Source organism: Vulpes lagopus, chromosome 5, assembly GCF_018345385.1.
Source record: "Vulpes lagopus strain Blue_001 chromosome 5, ASM1834538v1, whole genome shotgun sequence".
NCBI lineage: Eukaryota > Metazoa > Chordata > Mammalia > Carnivora > Canidae > Vulpes > Vulpes lagopus.
In genome coordinates this window covers 13717338-13732092 of record NC_054828.1, presented here as the reverse complement: position 1 = coordinate 13732092, position 14755 = coordinate 13717338, and the positions used below count along the sequence as shown (strand labels likewise).

Here is a 14755-nt window from a genome sequence, read left to right as displayed (position 1 = left end):
AGGGTTGGTGGTTACCTTCAGGGCCTCTGTAAGCTTTCTGAGATCTCTGGACAGGGCTGCAAAGACAAAGCCTGTAGCCTCCTCCTCTGCCCCTAGAGCCATTGGTCTCCTTAGTTTACTAAGTGCAACCACCAGAAGCCAGGGGTGAGGAGCCCGGAGTGAGGGAGAGGAGAGAAAATGTGGGTAAGCTCTAAATAATAACACAATTACAATAGCTAATACTTACCGAGCGCTTTCTGTGTATAGCTCTGTCCTAAGCATTACACACACATTAACAGATTTAATGAGCTCAAAAATGCTGTTTCAACAGGAGTTATGGATAAATCCAAGCAGAAGAAAAAGGAAAATGTCAATAAGTAAGAGCCAGAGAAAGCATCCCTCGGTGTGTATTAAGTCAGACTACCACTGGAAAAGCAGCAGGGCTTCATGGACCATGAAACCAATGCCGTGCCAACTGCAAGTTTATAAAATGTTGTTGGGGCCTGGATCACACACGCCCTCTGATAAGCCCAGGGTTCATCTATCACTCTTCTGTGATTCGCTAAGCAAACCTATTTGTGCAGCACCAGTGTCTGGCTTACAAGGGCAGCGTGATAAAAACCCAGATGGACCTCACAAATACTAGCAGCAATCCTAGATAGCCAACAGAAACACGCTGGTTATCCAGGGAAGCGTCTTTGAGCACTGGGGCTGAGCTTCCCCACAAGTTCATCCAACCTCCGCAGCCACTCCCCCATCACTATCTCATAATCTCTCAATCAACCACAAGTGCCACTCTGCAACTGGTTCTCTACAAAGGACGTCAGATGGTGTTAAGCCTGGTAAACAGAAACCATGGTCAAAGACTCCATCCCGCACCTCGGGACCAACAGCACAGCCAGAAAGAATCAAACACTTGAAGACAAGGCCTCCTGCGGCTTGCGGAAAAGAGCTGACCTTCTCCGTCAGGGTTTTAAAACGCCCAAGAGGAGAAGAAAGAGGAGGCTGAAGATCAGAGAAAATGGGGAAAGCAGAGAAATGCAAAGTTAGGGCAGCAGAGAGAAGAGGGTGTGGTGAGGGTGGTGGCAACACAGCTACACCCAACAGGACAAGGGAAGCAGCAGGGACATGCAGGTCCTTCAAGAATACCTCGAGAAGCCCATGTGCACACGCGTGTGTGTGCACACACACACACGCACTCTGGAATCCTCAACGTTCAGCAAGAAAGAGCTGTTATTACGCCTGGACGGCAAATGAAATCCAAAATAACCAGCACTGCCACCGCATGGAACACACAGCAAGGTCCAGGCAACGTGGTAAAGCACTGAGGATCCTCCAGTCCTCAGACGTGCTCTTTACTGAAAGGCTCGCACACTCTGGCCAGGCAGCCAGCTTGGAGACCTGGGAACACAGCACAGAAAGTGCAGGAGCAGAGGCCAGCAAGGGAAGTGGCAGTGAGGCACTCAGGGAGAAACAGAAGGGTCCTAAGCAGATAGAGAGAGAGCCCATCATGCAGGAGAGCTCTGTGCACAGGTTGGCAGGTGTGGGGGGTGGGGGCGGGGAGGGGAAAGAGGTAGGGGCTGCAGATGCATGAAGCAGAGGGAGGGGGAGATGTGGCTGCAGAGAGGCAGGGGCCAGTTCCTAACAAGCTTTATGGGTCCTGATAAGAAAATTGGAAGTTTTCCAGTGGCCAAGAGTAAGCCTGTGAGGGTAAATACACAGAACATTCAAGAAAAGCCCTTTTCTTTACAGATTAAAAATAAAGGCTCTCTTATCTATGAGAGAGCCTTGCGAGCCTATTTGAAAAACTCTGTTATCCAGAATGGCCTCCTCTGAAATTCTGAAACCTCTGCAATTCTTGTCATCTCCCAGCAAGGCCTTCCTCAGGCACAGAAACACACCAGTGGTGAGGGAAGCACAGCACAGCTTCACTTTTACGGTAGATTGGGAGCCCAGATGTCAGAGCTCCAGTCGTTTTCCTCTCGGCCCACGACAGCTGCTTTAGGATCCACTTATGAGGAAAAGAATTCTCTGTTATTGGGTGTCATCCAAGGCTAGGAATAAGGTTGTTCTATAACCCTGGGCTCATGTGGAAAAAAAAAAAACAAACAAACAATACAAGAAGCGCTGGGGAGCACATTTTCACCCAAGCCCCATCCCCGTGCTCTACCCAGCTGAGGAAGAAAGCGCTACTTTAAGAATTGCTGTTACTTTCACAAGTAAACTTTATTCCAACAAGGCTGCTTTCCAGTGGGCAGAGAAAACCATCTCAGACTTCGGTACCAATGATTGGGATCGGAGAAAAGCTCAAAAGCTCCTCTTGGCTTCCATCCCCAACCGTACCAGCTCTAGCCCTGTGGTCTCCAAAACTCCATGTATGAACTATGGCAAAAGCCTGTTCAGTGGCCTCCCAGCGTCCTCTCTCCCTACTCCAAAGTGACCCCAATCCTGTTCCTGGGCTCATCTTCCTAAAACAGAGCTTTTAATACATCAGTCTCCTGATCAAAAGCCACCCTGCCTTCTGAGAGCCCATGGCCCCCAACCCAGCTTGCCAAGCTCATCTCCGGCTCCCTGCTAACAGAAACCCAAGCTGGCTTATCCTGTAACCCAGAAATATGTACCTGTGGACCTAACCTGGCCCCTTGACCTCCCTGTAATTCTTCTATTCAGATTTATAACTATCCTGCATCCAAAGACCCAGCTCAAACCCCACCTCCTGAGTTTAAGCAGCTAAAGTAAACTCCCACCTCTGAGTTCCCATCCAGCTTCAATAATCCACAACCATTAACTGTATGTACTGCTGCAGTTTCTATTCTTGCTCTCAACCGGCCGTTTGAATCTTCTATTGTTGCTTAACTTATTACACATTCTTTAAATCTCTCCAACTATGTTTCTCAAGGGCAAGGACAGCAGGCTTTCAATTTAATTTCATAAATGATTGTTTAGGATTCCTAAGTGCTAGCAAGACATACCCATAGGTATGTGGATGCGCTAACCAGGCCACAGTGCCTAAGGAGCTGACACTCAAGTGGGGGAATAAGGAAAGTATCTGGACACGGACGAGGCCAAGCAGAAGAGGCCACGCACAGTTGTCGGCGTTTGGGAGCAATGCCTCCTCCCACGCCATTCTTCCATCTCCTATTCACCAAGACCCAGATCAAATACTCTCTTCTTTGATTCTCTCAAGCATAATATAATGCTACCCAGCACACTGTGCCCACTGTCCTTCGTTCGCGCTTTCATTACCACTTGCCTCCCTCACCAAGACAAGGCTACTGATGATAGCAGGTGATCTCACCTCCGTCTCCCAATGTCAAGCCAAGACCTGCACATCACAGGTGTTTAGTGAACGCTGTCTGAGGAGTGTTGGCTCAGGCAGTGAGTGGACGTCGAATGAGTGAAGGGAATGCCATCAAGGATAGACAGGGTGCCCGCCCGGGGCCTATAGGCAGGAAAGATTTTGACCAGACAGAGAAAGGAGGGAGGAAGGAGGAGTCTGATCCAGCAAAGGGAGAAGCAGTAGTAGGCCCAAGTGGGGAAAACAAGGGGCATTTTTAGGCAACAGCCAATAGGCCAGGACTAGAGAAGACCTGCAAAGTCCCAGGGCAAACGGCGAGTGTAGACAGGCGGGGAAGCCAGGACAAGGTAAGCACTGAGACAGCAGGCTGAGCTGAGTCCTGACCCTAGGCTTCACAGCTGTGTGACCTGAGCAACCTCAGTTTCCACACCCCAAGTGGGTAAGAGTGCCCACCACATATAGGCTGCTGTCAGGCTGAAATGACACGGAAAGATCCAATGAAAGGGAGCCTGGCACCAAGGAGGCACTTGAGGAACACGCTTTTGGGTGTGGAACAGATGATGCAGAACGACAAAGGGAAGGGGCTGAAGACAGACACCTAGAAGTCACAGGTGTGAGAGGACAGAGCCAAGGGCCACTGGGGAGGCCAGAAAGCTGGGGTTCTGGTCCTGCCTCCCCTCAGGATCATTCTCTTTATCTCTCTGGCCTTAGCAGCCACAGCTATGAAAGGAAGGTGTTGGTCGGATGGGGTCCAAGGTCTTTCCCCACCCTGGTGGGGTCCCCACCCTGAAGCTCTGCTCCTGGTGCAGGGAACTTCCGACATGGAAAAGCCGAGCAGGGAGTGATTCATGAAAACAGAGAAAGGCAAAGAGATACCAAGATGGCAGTGGAGAGGTCTTCCCATGGAGACAGAGGGCTCCAGCCTTCCCCAGCTGTCCCAAGTGCCCCCCACTCCTCCTCCTCAGAGGGAGCCACACCCCCCAGCTCCACACCCCACACACTCCATAATTCCCTCCCCAGCACTGGAAACAGCATCAGCAACAATCCACGCTTCTCCAGCATTTTCCAGGCCACCTGGCATGTGCATTTGACAGGCTTTAGGGCACGCCCATTCGTCTGGTGCCAGAAAAGTCAAAATCCCCACAAAGTGAGAGCAAAGGAAAGCCGCCACACATTCCGGTACTGCACTCCCCTTGCCTTGTTACAAAGCCAGCAGTGTTTGAACCACAACAATGACCCCTAAGAGAATTCATTTTGCTGACCTGAAATGTCCTTCACATTTTTAAAATAACATCTTCCTGGAGAGGCCTCGAGTCTGTGCGTCTGCTGGTATTCACTCGCCCTCCTTCCCTGGCACCTCCCCCTGCAGCACTGAAAACATGACCGCTTGTTCACTCATCAAACAAATTGTTCCATGCGGACACAGGACACACTACTCATTTCGTGCAGAACTACTAAGCTCTGGGCACCAGGCCTGCAGGAGGGGAAAAGCCCTACCTTGCTGATCACTCTGCCTGCACCCCTCTTGGCTCCTGAGACAACCAGGAAATGCCATTCCTCCCAGATGAGAGCTGACAACAGTCAAGGAGGCTGGTGCACACACAGTGCTGGCATATCAAGGGTCTACAAAACTGTTCTAGGAGCAGAAGGGGCGAGCGGGTTTTCCCCAGGAGCCATCGACACATTAACCTTACTCAATAATAAATAGGTGACCAAGGTATCCCAGGAAATCCCTAATCACAGAATCACACTGGAGAGCCCAGGATTCCCTGCTGAATTTTAATTTAAAAAAAGAAGAAAGAAATTCCCACATGCCAACTTATGCCGTAAATCCTCCCAAATTCTACTGCTTCTGTGGAAAGATCAGCAAGCCCTGTCTTCCCAATTGGCCTTGGTACTTCAAAAAATGACTCTGTGATGAGCAGACCTCTCCCGGTAGTCAGGGCTCCATCTCCATCTTCATTTGCCACCCGTCCAGAGCACAGCCCCATAATGTGACAAGAGAGGCTAAAATTACCCGGGATACGGCACTTTCCAGTCTAGCCCCGGCCTGTGATTATCTACAATGCCAGGATGCCCCCAAATTACCTCTGGAGCCTCAAACACCTTACATTTTATTTCATTCCTAGAACAAGTTCCTTTCCAGAAACTTTCATAAGAGATAAAGGAACAAAAACCCCAAAAGCCCTAAGATATCGCAGTTGCTGCAAAGCAAGAGCCAGGAGGCAAGCATGATTCTATACATTTCCTATGTTTATCACCTCTCCCGTATACCTAGGCAGAAGCCAATTAATTCCATGTCTGCAATAATGAAAACTCAGAATCCTAGAAGCTCTCACCAAATTTACTTTTTTTTAAATGTTTTTTTAAAAGATTTTCTTTATTCATTTGAGAGAGAGAGAGAGCAGGAGCGGTGGGGAGGGGCAGAGGGAGAAGCAGACCCTCTGCTGAGCAGGAAGCCCAAGAGACTTGGGATTCGATCTCAGGACCCTGAGATCAGGACCTGAGCTGAAGGCAGATGCTTAACCAATTGAGCCACTCAGGCATCCCATGACCTAATTTACTTTTTAAACCACCTCTGTTCTTGATATAGTCTCAGAGGTAGAACCTCAATGCAGGAGGCTGAGGAACTCAGGCAGGTGGGTCATTACGACTGCTATCTCCAGAAGAAGAGCAGTCAAACAAGTAAATCTGCCCCAAGTAAGTGGGTGAGTGAGAGAACACCGCTGCTGGTTAGCGGTTATGAAAGGTGATACAACTACCAGACTTCTTTCAGTAATACAGTTCCATATTAGGGTCCTTGGCAGGTTAACCTGTGGAATTATTTGTTAAAACATTTGAAAAGTTTGTATTAAAAAACATCCTTGGTTTCACGTGACAGATGAGGCTCCCAAAAGCATCCATCATGATTGTCTTAACCAAATAATCTGAAATACAATAAAGGAGCTAGCAATTTAAAAAGGTCCTTTTATGAATCCCTTTTGTAAAATAAAAACCTTTGTATCCCAATTACTTAACGTGTTTGCCTTTAAAATCAGATTTTATAAGCTAAATTCTGCTAAAATAGAGCACTTCTAGACTTAACTTCCATACTGAAGTAAATGTAAAAATAAATAAATAAATAAATAAATAAATAAATAAACCCTCATATTTACGTTGCACTCACTTCAGATCTCCTCTTTCCAATAAGCACTGCCCTCTATAGCCAGATCAATGCCTGAGTAGTGAGCACCCTTCTTCCTAGAACACAGATGTGCAGGCATAAAATTAAATTGATTTTCTTTTTCCCCCAACTTATACATCTACAGGATTGCTTTCCTGCATTCATTTTTCTTCCAAACATCCCTCCGTTCAGACTCACCCAAGAGCTTGCCCTACGAGGTAAACTGCTCCCCAACCCTGGACCAAATGAAAGGATTCCCTTTTCCACGTTAGAGTACAGGCTTTGCCAAATCCCCAAGAGACAACTGGAAGAAAAAAAAAAAAAAATCAAAATTTTCAGCATTGCTTTTTATCACAACATACTTAGTTCTCAAGTAGTTCTCAAAGAATAGGTAACATCAAAACCAACTTGTTTTCCTATTATTTAAGAAGTTAGCGGGCAAGTTTGGCTGCTTATGCGTGAATAGCCCAACATATTAGAGAGAGATCAGAGAAATACAAGCAACACAGCCAAGACTTCGTGCTTCTTTTCTTCAGCATTGCCTACCTGTGTTTTATATTTCAAGGTAGAGTATACCTTTGAACCGGTCAGGCCTCTTCCCATTTCAGAGCTAGAAATCCTAAGTAGTCAGAGCTTGGCCACTAACTCAGGCAAACCCATTCCCTCTCTGGGCCCTAAATTCCCAGTTGCAAGGTAAAGAACTCATGTATAGAGACAACACTTGCAGCCCAGAAAGGTCATGCAATATTCCAATGTCACACAGCAAGTTAGCAACAGATGATGCAAGACTAGGCCCAGATCTCCTGATTTTACTTAAATCACCCTGCTTCCCACTTAATGCAGGTAAAGATGATACAAGGAACACACGCACACAGAGCCTTCTTTTTCCTCCACTGTCTGGCTCCTATTTCTGAAAAAAACTAAATATATTTTCCCCTGGGGCTCACTCACTGCCGCAACTCTGATTTTCCTTTCTCCCTATCATCCTCCAACAGTTACATCATTGCTTTTTTCTTCACTATACAGTCTCTTCATCCCACAATGCACACACACATACACACACGTACACACAGGCACACATACACACACTCATTCTCATTATTAAACTCTTCCTTTTGCAAAAGCAAAGAACGTTAAGGCCAGAACTGAAATGACTCAAATACGAGAACCTTGTTCTAGTGTAAACGTGGCCATAACTCTACCCAGAATCCGATCTGACAAAATGGAATGTGTTCTCCCAGAGAAGGACTTTGCTCCCCCATACTATATCATCTCTCATCTAACACTGTCACTTCTCCCACTGCTGCATGATCACATAATGAAAGCCCCAGATGGAATTCTCGTACGCAAGAGGGCAGACTTATATGGTTGATAAGGGACCCTTTCTTTATTTGCATTGCTAACCGTTTTTTTTTTTTTTTTTTTTTAAGAACAAGCAAAGTGCTATATGTAGAAGGATAAAGGACAAAACAGAAAACCCCTTTTTCCGTTTTTGTTAACAATGTGGAATAATCAACTAGTACTCTCGGATCTTATCCAGACACCATTCTTGTCACCATCTGAAGACATGTAGCAGGAAGTTAGTCCCCAGCTCAGAATCCTATTCAATTATCTCCCTTCTCCCACCAGGCTTCCCCTCTCCCAGAACATCTTCCGGCCACCTTAACTAATGACTGTTCTCCATACACAGGACAGATTTCAAGGTTTCCACGCTATTCTTGCTACCTGGGACTCTCTTCCTTCTACTCCTCTGGCAAACACCCATCCTTTGCACCAACCTACACAACAGCACTTTGCTCATGAGAAAGGTTCTCTGGACTTCTGCTTCCCTGAACTAAATGTGAAACCTCTTGTAGCCTCCCATGCAGAGCATGGCATCTGCCACATAATAGATGTTCAATTATTATTCGTTGAGTTAAAAGGAGGAACATCTTCTGAAATACATTTAACTTATGATGGAGCTGCCTACTGCCCCCCAAATGCCAATGTGGTCAGCGAGGAACAGAGCACCCGAGTACCTCTCAATGTCAAATGTTCTGGAAGACAGTAGCAAAGCCTCAACAGCACTAGCAGGTTCTGTGAGGTGGCTGTATGACTCAAGTGTGTCAGTGGCAGGGTGGCCTGGGGCTTGCAGTCCCCTGCGACTGACTCATCCCTCCCCCCAACCTTGCATGCTCCCTACTCTCTGACGACTCTGGCTCCAAGATGCCTTCCCATCATTCACAGACCCTACGGTAGAACAGTATTCCACCTCAACTTCTTATTCTCCCTCTGCCACCTGGTGTCCCTGACATTCGCAAGACTTCATTCATGCCTTAGGACCACAGTATATATCTTTTCTGGAACCAGTTTTCACAAGTTGATGCTCAGTGGCAAATTTAATAGTATTTTCCTGCTCCAATCTCTTACCCCTTGGCTATACTGTGCCTATGAGAATCAATCTATAAAGCTTTAATAGCAGAAATAAAGCTTTATACTGACCATTCTCCTTAGACCACAACAATAGCTCCCTTCAAACTACCTAAATATGCACTACACATATGGGTAAAAGATAAAAAATGCAGGTCCTACCAGACCCTGAGTTCAGGAAAATGTAATAACTCACGCAGGTTCACAGGTTCCAAACACCGAATCTAATTCCATATGTTGAACTGGGGCTTTTAGAATCCAGTGAGACTTAAATCTTGGGGACATCTGCCCTTTTTTGGTGCCAGTATTCTGAACCGGGTAACCTCTTCTTGGACTCTGCCTCTCACCTTTTCTGTCTGCCCCGCCGCTGGAGTTGGCTATGATAAGACACACACCACCTAGGTAAGGAAAGCCTGGGCAATGGGGCTTTTTTTTTTTTTTTTTCCAGCAAAATAGAATTATCTTCCAATTCAACTGGAAGAAACCTAGACGTTAATGACTTAATGCTGTTAGAAGTGCAGAGAGCATCTGAGACAAAAGTGCAAACCACACCGTCAAATGTTAGCTGTGTGTAAATACAACGTATGTGTTTTTAAGGGATGACGGTGAGAAATTTGGAGTTTGACGGAGTTGGTTCTAGACTCCATTTAGAATGGATGATTATATGTGATTTTATGAAGACTGCAGGTGATGTGCAGTCCAAAACCAAAAAAAGGCAGTTCTGATTACAAACATCTGGGGGAGAAGTTAGCATGGCCTACATGCCCAAAGGATGGAGCCTGCAGGAGGTTCTGTCCCCCTGAAATGTCTAGCCCTCATTTACTCAGAACTTTGCAGTTAGCCAGTCCTGATTTGCCCGAATGACACTTTAGATGTGATCAGGCCCATCATTCAAGCATCTGGGATCCACTCATTCATGCAAGCATACAGTGGGTACCAAATAGTCAAGCTCATGAGCCCTAAAGATAAACCACGGCCTATTGTAACATGGGTCCTTGTGTTTTCTTCCTTGGTGGTGGAAGAGAAAAACTAGTCCCCCTAGTGTCGTCCCACTGTAGGTGGCTGAAGGATGGAGACACTCCTGCATTCCGCATCCACATTAAAGCACAGCTCAGAAACCCAGAACCCAAGGAACCTCCACATCCTGTCGAGATGCAAGCCCTCCAGGACCTACGAGGAGACGAAAACCTTGTGCTTTCATTTCCAAGGCCCTTATAGTTCTGGTTTAAAAGACAATGTGATCTGCACTACCTCACACGGAAAAAGTTAACCCACAAGCCAACACGCTTCACTACGTGAAGAAAAAGGACCCACGCTGGTTAGTGGACGACTGCCCTCTCCAGAGTGATCCAATCTTTGCTCTGAAAACCTATCTTACTAGGTGGATTTGTTTCCTGTCCTTGCCACTACTTGAAAACCCACTAACATCTAAATCTTGACGACTTCTGCCTCTCTGCTCCAATTAGTTTTCTTCCTGGTATGGAATTAACAGGGCCAGGCTCGATAAATGTGTGTTCTCCTCAAACAATTTTCACTGAAGTGAAACACTCTTGAAATATAAAGGTACACTAAGATGTGTGAAACCTTAAAGCCAGGTGTTTTGTTTTTTTTTTTTTAAATCCCCAGTGAGGACTCATGCCGGTGAGTAATTCATTCATGTCACCCATTTGTGAGAGATGAGAAAAGAAAACGCCACTTATTCCTTTCCTAATTTAGAACCTTCCCTTGTCTTAAGTCTACCGAAGCTGACTCCTGGGGAGGCAAGGCGAGAGAGGTAAGGAGAAAAATGAGCCTGAAGTGACTGCATCCACGGAGTGAATAAGCACTTTGGGTTTCCACCTGTGTCAGAGAGGGGACCGAGCCACATTTTGGTGAGGTGACCTCCGCACCTGCCACCCCACCTCATCCCCCAAGAAGAAAGCGGGAGCCTGAGTGCTCTCTTGGGGAACTTACATAAGACCCTGTAAAACTTCCTGTGACATTCACGGAAAATGTAAGCTGCTATTCTGCTCCCTCAGGAGATCATTTTAATGGACTGAGTGACAAAATTCACGGATTCGGAATTCAACAGAAACCTGCTCATCCGAGGTACACCAGCTCGGGGACGAGAAAAAAAATCCATCCCCATTAAACAGGGTCACCCGGGGGATGGATTCAGTGTAGGAGAGACAATCTGTTCCCTCCTAAGTGACCCATTTAAAATCAGATTGTTCCAGGGAAATCTCATAGGTTCAATAAATTTCAAAGTGGCAAGGACAGCCTTGTAGGACTGAGAGTCTTTAAAAGGAAGATATTAAAGAAGGTAATAAACAACATAACTTAGGGATGCTCCAACTTTGGAGTCAGCCACCAGCCCTGAGCGGCAGAGGCGTTCACGGGAATGGCTGGACCGCGGCACACTCATCACTCATCCTAAGCAGCTTTGTCTAACAGGACGGCCACTCGGCTTAGGTTCCCTCTACAGATATCGCTGCCACCCAACTGCTCTGTCCCAGAGAGGGACCTGGAAGCCGCGGCTGCTCGCCCGCAATCGCCTCGACTCTCTACAACGGAGCAAAGAAAAGTTCTTCTGAGCATCACACCAGGAGAGGCAGGCGGGGATCACCCAAGGGGGACAGCAGAAGGGACAGCAGAAGGGACAGCAGGTCGCCCCCCCCGCCCCAAGTACAGATGCCCACAGCTGAGAAGCTGCGGGCACCCGGGCGAGGAGGGTGCGAGACCGGGCGCACCACCTCCCGGGGCGGCCGGGAGAGTCCTCCCTGCGCGCTCGGGCGGCAGCCGTGTGCCTAGGAGCGGGGCCGCGGGCCCGGGCGGCCGAGGGGCGCCTCGCGGGGGAGCAGCCACAGGTCCGGGGAACTTGGGCGCCGCTCAGCAGGGCGCCCCCGCGGCGGCTCTCCGCCCCCCCCCCCACCCCCGGGTCTTACCTTGGCCGTGGCCGCCGCCGAGCACCGGGAGGCCGCGGAAGAGCGGGGCGCGCGGGGCCGCGGGGCGTCCGGGTCGGGGTCCCCGCGGCGCTCCCCAGTTCAGGCGGCGGGGCCAAGCGCGGACTTCGGGCGGCCCGCGGCGGCAGCGGCGGCGGGGAGGGTCCGGGCCGCGCCGACCGACGCCGTCCCCCCCTGCTCGCCCTCCGGCGCCGCTGCCTGGAGCTGCTCCCCGCCCCGAGGACTCTCCCGAGCCGGGGGCGCCCCGCGCGGGCAGGGGCCTGCGTCTGCCTGGGGCTGGGTCCGGGGAGGGGGCGCTGGGGAGAGCCGCGGGGCGGCCGCCGGGCCGGCTCCACCCCCCGCGCTCCCCGCCGCTGCGCCCCTTCAGGGCAGGGCCTGCCCGCTCCCGGCCCCGCCAGGCGAGCGCGGCCGCGCCCCCGGCGTCAGGCGCCCCGGCTCCGCGCGGCGGCGGGCAGCGGCGGTCGGACCGGGCCGGGCGCCGAGCGCGGCGGCGGAGGCTGCAGCCGGCCGCGGCGCCCCCTCCCCCCGGGCCTGCGCCGCCCGCCCGCGGCTCCGCGGGGAGGCGGCGCTGGAGAGGGCCTCGCCCCGGCCTGGGGCGCGGGGCCGGGGGCGCGGGGCCGGGGGAGGCGCCCCGGGAAGGTCACCGGAGCGGAGGCGGGGCGCAGCGCGGTGGGTGCGGGGAGCCGCGGCGGGCGGCCCCGCTGCCGCCGGGAGCGCTCCCCGGCCTCGGCCGCCGCCGCCTCCGAGACGCGCCGGCTTCCCCGAGCGCCCGGCGCTCGGAGCTGGGCGGCCGCTGCAGCCGCCGCGGGCAGCCGGGCGCCGCTGGCCGGAGCCGGCGCGCGATCCCCGCCTCCCGCGCCCGGCCAGGCGGGGGCCGCCGCGCGGAGGCCGGCGGGGGGGGCGAGCGGGCGGGCGCTGGGGTCCGGGGTCCGGGCTCGGGCTGGCCCCGCCGCCGCGTGCCCAGAGCGCCGGGCTCGCTCAGCAGCTGCAGTGACTGTGTGTCTGTGTCATGTCTGTGCAGCTGGGGGGGACCGCGAGCCCGGGCCGGGCTCCGGGCGGGGGCGGGGCCGCGCGCGCCTCGGCGCCGCCCCCACCCCGTGACGGCGCGGCCGGCCAATGGCGGGCTCCGCAGCCGCGCGGCCCGAGCGCCCGCCCCCGCCCGGCTCCGCCCCCCGCGCGAGGCTCCGCCCTCCCGCTTCCCCAGCTCGCTCGCACGCGGGTGGAAGCAACACCCGGAGCCGGGATCCCGGCCGGGGTCGGGGAGAAAGGGTGCAAGCTGGGAGCTCCCCGCCCTTCTCCCCCCGCCCCGGCCGCTCCCGGCCGCCTCGGGCTTGGCCAGCCTGGCGGAAAGAGGGGGAAGGGAAGAGCCACGGGTCCGCAGCTGCCGCTGTCGAGACGCCGGCGGGCTCGCAGGGCCGTGCAGCCGGTCCAGTCCCCCTGGTACGAAGCGGCCGTCGTGGGAAGTGGGAAGTTTCCCCGCCTCCGCTTCTACTCGGGTCGCCGCTTCCCAGCAGGGCTGCCGGGGTACGGGGCAGCCGGAGGCGGCGAGGAGCCTCGAGGAAGGGCTTTGACAGCGTGACCGGGGGCTCTGTATCCGAGAATCCGATCCAGGGCTCCCTGTTCTTTCGGGGAAACTGCATTTCTCTGCCCCCCCCACACACACACCCTTGCACGCACAGCCCGCCCCTCCCGGTCCTGATTTCATTCTTGCTCTCCCTCCGGGCACAAGAACCCCGCGCGCGACATCCCCCTGAATGGACTTCCAGCCTCCCGGCCCTGAAGCCCAGAGTGGGGCGCCGAGAGTCCTCCGAAGCTCCGAGGCTACGGGAGGAGTGGGGGAAAGCGTCGGGGCGGAGGGGCGGGGGGAGGCCTGGAGAGAAAACCCGAAGGAGGAGGCAGCAGGCCGGGAGAGGGGGAGGACGCAGAGGGATGGGCAACTCTGCCTGGGAGACCGGAGCTCCGGCGTGCGATCCAGCTCCCGGGTTTTTCCTCAGCTCGTCCCAGGGCTTCTGGGGTCCCCTTCCCCCCCCCCCCCACCGGGTCCCCACCCCTCCCCAACCCGGCGGGCGCCGGGTCCCAGCCCCGCCACTGCGCGCCTCGGTCTCCCCGCCCCAGGGCTTAGATGAGGCCGCGGGAAGCCCACCTTACTCTGGGAAGGGGCAGGAGAAGGATGCAAAAGCAGAGATAAAGTGCGGGGCGGGGGTGCATACGGAAAGGACGCGGAGCTCGGACTGCGGTACCGACCGCGCTCCCCAGGGCTCAGCTGGGGGCCCAAGGGTTTCGGAGGTTTGGCTCTCGGTCCGCTCGGGACCCGGCTGCCGCCAAGTAACCCGCTCTCGGCCTGCAGCTCGACCCAGCCGGGACCCTTCCGCCGTCCCCTCCCTTCGCTCCAGCCTCTTCAGGCACGACCCCCCCCGCCCCAGCGCCCCCCACACCCCCCCCCCACCCCCGAGCACCACCCCCGGCTCTCCCCCGGCTCTCCCCCAGCTCTGGAGTGCTGTTTACCTATTCTCAGCGGCAGACCGAGCCGAGGAGAAAATGCAAAAAGAAGGTAGCGGTTACCCAGCAGCGTCCCCGGCGAAGAAGTAAGAAACGTTTGCTCTCGGAGCTTCAGAAGTTCCCTGCGAAGCTGGGGTCCTGCTGCCTTATCTCGGCGGGGACGAGCCTCACCCTGCACGTTTGCACCGATAGGAGATCGTATCTGGTTTTGATGCCAGTGTCACAACCGTGTCGGAGAAGAACACGGTTATATGATAAAATATTTTCTGATATCCTCGAGACCATTAAAGTGTCAAAGTTTAATGCCAGTCCTCTTAGCTCGAATGCTGCTCGGTTCTTCCTCGGACGTACAGCTCTGTCCTAGAACGCGCTGAAAACAACGGGATCATTTTTATTTTTTTGCGGGTCGGCCGTCCTTCCCACTCTCCTTCTCCCCTACTCCAGCCCCCGCCCTGGAACCGGGTA

The 14755-nt window shown here is 53.0% G+C and overlaps 1 protein-coding gene across 2 annotated transcripts in view; it reads right to left on the bottom strand.

Moving 5' to 3' along the window:
* LARGE1 (LARGE xylosyl- and glucuronyltransferase 1) overlaps positions 1 to 14459 on the bottom strand; it is a 522915-nt gene extending 508456 nt beyond the window's left edge. Inside the window, exon 1 of one of the 2 annotated variants that reach the window (XM_041755794.1) lies at positions 14297 to 14459. The gene's annotated coding sequence lies outside the window, so the exon portion shown is untranslated. Of the gene's footprint in view, positions 1 to 11773; positions 11889 to 14296 lie in introns of those variants that run through there. The other variant, XM_041755793.1, reaches the window with a different exon arrangement.
* Positions 14460 to 14755: the final 296 nt, after the last annotated feature.